Source organism: Rhagoletis pomonella, unplaced genomic scaffold (assembly GCF_013731165.1).
Source record: "Rhagoletis pomonella isolate Grant_MI unplaced genomic scaffold, Rhpom_1.0 Rhpom_scaffold_00014, whole genome shotgun sequence".
Taxonomy (NCBI): Eukaryota; Metazoa; Arthropoda; class Insecta; order Diptera; family Tephritidae; genus Rhagoletis; species Rhagoletis pomonella.
The window spans coordinates 5,011,304-5,017,509 of record NW_023458568.1 but is presented as its reverse complement, the minus strand read 5'-3'; the positions used below and the strand labels follow the sequence as shown (position 1 = coordinate 5,017,509).

General features: G+C 46.6%; 1 protein-coding gene across 1 annotated transcript in view; it reads left to right on the top strand.

The window, feature by feature from the left end:
• Positions 1–6,206, top strand: part of LOC118749121 — a 58,051-nt gene that overhangs the window by 51,041 nt on the left and 804 nt on the right. The window lies entirely within an intron of this gene.

Below are 6,206 nucleotides of genomic sequence, written 5' to 3'. Positions count from 1 at the left end.
GGTGACACTGGTACACTGGGACACTAGTGACACTGGTGCACTGGTGACACTGGTTACACTGGTGAAACTGGTGACACTGGTGAGACACCAGTTCACCAGTATCACCAGTTTCACCAGTGCACCAGTGTCACTAGTGTCCCAGTGTACCAGTGTCACCAGTGTCGCAAGTGTCACCAGTGTACTGGTACTGGTGATGTCACCAGTTTCACCAGTGTCACCAGTTTCACCAGTGTCACCAGTTTCACCAGTGTCACCAGTTTCACAAGTGTACCAGGGTACCAGTGTCACCAGTGTCGACAATGGTAAAAGTGTCACAAGTTTCACCAGTGTCACCAGTGTCGCCAGTGTCACCAGTGTTACCAGTTTTACCAGTGTCACTATGACACTGATGACACTGGTACCCTGGTGATACTGGTGACACTGGCGACACTGGCGACATTGGCGACACTGGTACACTGGTGACACTGGCGACACTGGTGACACTAGCGACACTGGTGACACTGGCGACACTGGTGATACTGGTACTCTGGTGAAACTGGTACACTGGTGACACTGGCGACACTGGTGACACTGGTGATACTGGTGACACTGGCGATACTGGTGACACTAGCGACTCTGGTGACACTGCTACACTGGTGACACTGGTGACACTGGCGACACTGGCAGAGCCGAAGATTCCCGACACTGGTACACTGGTGGCACTGGTACACTGGTGACACTGGCAGAGCCGAAGATTCCCGACACTGGTACACTGGCGACACTGGTGGCACTGGTACACTGGTGACACTGGCAGAGCCGAAGACTCCCGTCACTGGTACACTGGTGACACTGGCGACGCTGGTGGCACTGGTACACTGGCAGAGCCGAAGACTCCCGACACTGGTACACTGGTGACACTGGTGACACTGGCGACACTGGTGGCACTGGTACACTGGCTAAGTGCCAATAGACACTCCCAAAAAGTTACGCCTCACGAACTTGGAAAATCACTCCCATGCTGCGAAAGAAGAAAATTACACCCTTATTCCAGAACCCGAATTTTCGTAATTCGTAATTCGTATCTACGTTACGAAAATCGAAAATTCCCCATGCTACAACCGTTGCGGAAGCATGTGCAGCATTGTCAGCTATCAGTTGTTTCTCGAAGACAGCTGAATGTACGAAAACAAAGTGGAAAGGAATTAAAAAAACACTCTTCAAGTGCTTATTTATAGTAAAATGGTTTGATTTTACATAGTGTGAAGGAAACGATGGATTCTATTGCATTTACAATTATAGCAGCGGAGTAAGAGCGCGCTAAGGGAAGGATTTCACAAAGATATGCGAAACTCTCGGCCATAGTAACAATGGGCGCATCTACGTCAGCTTCTGGTTGAATTGTTGAACCACAAGCCAGAACTCCTCCGATTCCTGAAGAACTGAGAACCATCCGGTTGATGCAAAAACAGCTTTTTCCAAGCCATTGAAAACATGCACTTTGTTAGGTCCACCACCTGTTGCGCTTGCTTCTGTCTTTCGCCGTTCTTAGGGATTATAACCCTTAGATTAGATTTAGAGGAGGGAGCAAGTCACCTAGTTACCGCGAGTTACCAGTGGCACATGATGTGCTCTGCTCTTTCCTGTTCTTCGTTACACAACCTGCACTGGTTAGAGTTGACAACTCCTATATTTGACAAGTGTTTCATTACACTACAGTGGACAGTACTAAAGCCTGTAACAATTCTTACTTCATGTCTACTGAGGTGAAGGAGTTCTTCGGTCCTCCTTGTTGATATAACCGGAATGAAGGACTTGGCTTGTCTGTTACCTTCCGTATTGGTCCAGTAATGTTGTGCTTCGTTCTTCATCTAGATATAGTTGTTCCGTATAACGGAGCTCCATGGCAGACCGGTAAAGGGTCCTGGGCCTATGAATCCCTGTGCAGCCCTTTTCCTGGCGAGAATATCTGCCACTTCATTGCCCATGACTCCACTGGGTACCCGGTTTCTTGAGGCGATCAGTATTAGAAGTTGAAGAAAATCCCACACCAGCTTTGAGGTGACCTCGTGCGCTTTCTGAGGGAGGAGCGCCGCTCTGCTGTGCGAGTGTATATAGATGTGTTTTTTGGTTGCCCCACTTTCTACATACAGAGTTACCCTGCCCCATGCTGGTGAAAAGGAGCAGTCTGGGTTTTATACCGTAGACTCCTGCTCCGACGCCGTGGTCAGTCTTTGTGCCATCAGTATACCAGGTGTGGCTGTCCTTCCGTTCATTGTCCCAGTTATTCCTGTCAGGGAAAAAGACCTTGAAATTATGTGAGAAGTTAAACCTCGGTAGGCACAGGTCCACAAAACTTCTGCGCAATCCATCTTCTTGTTCTATAACCCTGAGAGTGGAAGGGTGTACATACTTCTTGTCCTCTACACTGTCCTCTGAGATGAGCCTTGCTGTAAACAGCAGAGCCTCTTTCTTGATTACTATGTGTAGGGGAGGCAGGTCAAGAAGCACCTCGAGAGCCGCCGTTGGTGTTGTTCTCATCGCGCCAGTGATACCCACGCAGGCCAGTCTCTGTTGTTTGCTGAGCTTGGCCTGCGTGGACTTCACTTCCACCTTCTTCCACCAGACGGGTGCAGCATAGGTAAGAATGGGTTTGGAGACGGCATCATACATCCACCTCGCCAGTTTAAGTCTTATGCCCCAGTTCCGTCCCATAAGTTGCCGGCAGGTCCAGATAGAGGCCATGGTCTTTTGAATAGTTTTATCTAGATGTGGATTCTATGAGAGCTTGTCATCAAGGATGACTCCTAGATATTTGACTTCTTGTGTATCTTTTCACCTCGAAGGAATGGTTCTACTAATTTGTCCCTATTCCTTTTCCTGGAGAAAATGACTGTGCTAGTCTTCTTTGGGTTAACGTTTAACCCATTTTTACTACACCAATTGGCGACTATGTTCAGAGCATTCTGTAGGAGGTTGGAGATGGTATCTTCGAACCTACCCCTGATTAGGATGACAATGTCATCCGCATAGCCCTGAACGTCAAAGCCTTTTTCGCTAAGAACGCAGAGTAGTTCATCCACTACGATGGACCATAGCAGAGGGGAGATCACTCCCCCCTACGGGCAACCTTTCGTAGCTAAGAAACTGACCCTTTCCTGTCCTAGCGTGGATGTAATATTTCTGGATTTAAGGACGTTAGCTATCCAGCGACATGTGGTTTGATCAACCCTTCTGCGCCGGACGCATTTGTCTATTAGAGAGTGTTCTGTGTTGTCCAAAGCGCCCTCCACATCCAAGAAACAACCCACCGCAACCTCTTTGTCCTCCAGGGACTTTTCAAATTTCCTTTTTAGATTCTGAAGAGCGTGGAGGGTAGATCTTCCTGGAAGATAGGCATATTGGTGTCTGTACAAAGGGTTCCTGGGAAGGAAACTATCCCTGATATGCCTGTCTACGATTTTTCCCATTGGTTTTAGTAGGAAGGACTTAAGACTAATTGGTCGGTATGACTTTGGTTGGTCTGCTGGTTTTCCCCCCACCTTTGAGATGTAGCGGACCGTCACTTCCTGCCATTGTAGTGGAAGGGACCCCCACGCGAAACTTGCTCTGAAAATTGGTATCAGAAAGGTAGTAGGCGGAGCAGTCCATTTTGGAGATGAGCTGGGAAAATGCCATCTGCTCCAGGTGCTTTAAAAGGCGCTGAGGTAGATACAGCCCATCTTATTCTATCCTCGCCAAACAGACCTTTGACGAGTCTCCAATCCTCTGCGCGTGGGCGTTTTATCCCAGTCTTCGTGTGGATTGTACTGTTTGTGTTCAGTGGCACACAGTCAGGAAAATGCACCTCGGCTAGCAAGTTAAGGGATTCCATGCAGCTGTTCGTGAAGGATCCATCGGGTCTTTTAAGGAGCCCTAAGTCATTAGTGTCCGTCTTTGCGAGGACTCTGTGGATTCTTGCGCTTCCCGTAAATTCCTTGATCCCTGTACAGAAAAGAGCCCATGAGTTCCTCTTAATACTTCTAATCTCTTTATTGTACTCGGTGAGGGCAATTTTATACGTTTCCCATTCACCAGTTCGCTTAGCTTTGTTAAAGAGCTTCCGGGTATTTGCCCTAAGTTTGGCCAATTTGTTATTCCACCATGGAGTGTGTCTGTTGTTAAGCCTAGTGACTTCTGGACAGGATTCATGGTAGGAGTTCACAATGGCTGATGTCAGATCTGAGCAACTAAGTTCAAGATCGACTAAGTCATTTACATTTCGCTTGCACCTTTTCAGACCGTCCTGCATCGTATAGATTCCAATCTGTGGTTCTTGGTCTTCTGTAGGTGGTAGCAGTTGGTAATGTGATTTCAATTTTAAAACGGATGTGCATGTGATCTGATAAATAAATTTCTCTGGCCACTTTCAATTTTTTGACGAAATTACTGATAAAAGGAGTGGAAAGAGTGAGATCTAGAACCTCTTCCCGTATACTGTTCCTAAAAGTGGGGGAGTTACCTACGTTTAAAATTTCTAACCTATTAAGGCTAATAAATTCAAATAAGTACTCACCTCATTGATTTATGTTACTGCTGCCCCATATGGTAATGTGGGCGTTAGCGTCACATCCCACGATGAGTTTCAGTTTCTGTCTGCCACAATAGTCCACTAGTCTCTGTCATGGCAGAAACTCGTAATCTCTGGAGTCACCGGGGAGGTACGCTGAGCAAATGATTAGCTCTTGCATGTTTTCTTCGAAAGGTAGGCTCTCCTTCACTGCAATCTGGTCCTTATTGGTAAATTCTGGAATGAGAAAGGCGTTGATATGATTAGCTTACCTGGTAGTCCCTTTATCTGGTTCCCATAAATGTACGGCTCCTGGATAAAGGCGATGGCAAGGTGATCCTCATAAAACGTCTGCGCCAGGACCGCTGAAGCCGCCTTGGCATGTTGCAAGTTTATTTGGATGCACCTTACTACCATATTAATTTTTCGAGTCGTCCGGCTGGTTACTCTTCCTCATCCACTTCGGGAGCTTCGTCTCATGTAAGCGGCGAGTCGAGTGTGGACCCTTGCCAGTGTTGGTTGGGCGGGCATGTGACATGTTACCTTTACCTGCCTTGGGTGTACGTGTCGACGCCAATTTAGTAGAGCGGACATGAGTGTTGTTGCCTTTGCCTGCCTTTGGTGGCTGAGACACCTCCAGGGTAGAGGAGATAGCGGCCATTGACGCCAGCCTGATCAGCGCTATCGCCTAGCCGGACTTGTTCCGCATGTTCCCGAGACGGAGCACCGTGGACTTCCATGCAGTGGGTCTTGCGAGATGCTCCTTGGCTGTCTCTATGCGATAGGTGACTTGCTGTCGCCCCGTCCCCCTTTATGCGTAGGGAGATCTGGCCAAAGTTTAGGAAGATTTTTCCACCCCTTACTAAGTAGAATTCTGCGTTTTGTGTTGCCGGAAAAAGGGGCTTCCGCATGCCAAAGGTATACAACATTTCTCGTGCATATAACTTCGGCTACGCCTTCCACAGTATTTTGGCGCGGAACCCGCATCGAAATAGTGCACAGTGCAAACCGAATTTAGTAATAAACTAGTGGCCAGAAATTTGAACCATTTGCTTTAAATAAAAGTTTAATCCTTTGATTACACGTGTACGTGGACTCAAATTTTTCGAAAAGGACACCAAAGATTCTTTTTTGTTTGTTTATATAAAGCAGCGGATAAAAATATACGTATATACGAAAGGAAAATTTATCTGTTTAATTGAACATCACTAATATTTCCTGCAAACACACTTCAATTTACATCTTTTATCTCGCCTCCGACACAGAGTTGTTTTCGTACAAAATTACCCAAAAAAGCTGTCAGTTCCTTACTCGTTTGTTTTTATACCCGAGCGCACTTATGCACAAGGGTATTATAACTTCGTTCACATAACGATTGCTTGTAACAGGCAAAACGAATCGAGATAGATATAGACAAATGTATACATAAATGATCAGAATGACAAGAGAAATCGATTAAGCGGTGACTGTCTGTCCGACCGTGCGTCCGTCCGTCCGTCCGTCCGTCCGTCCGTCTGTGCACACGATAGCTCGAGTAAAAATTAATATATCTTAACGAAACTTTGTACGTGCAATTCTTTCGGGCGTAGGACGGATGGTAATGAAAATGGGCAAAATCGGACAATAACCACGCCTACCTCCCATATTTTTTTATTTTTTTATTTTTGTAAAATTTTTATTT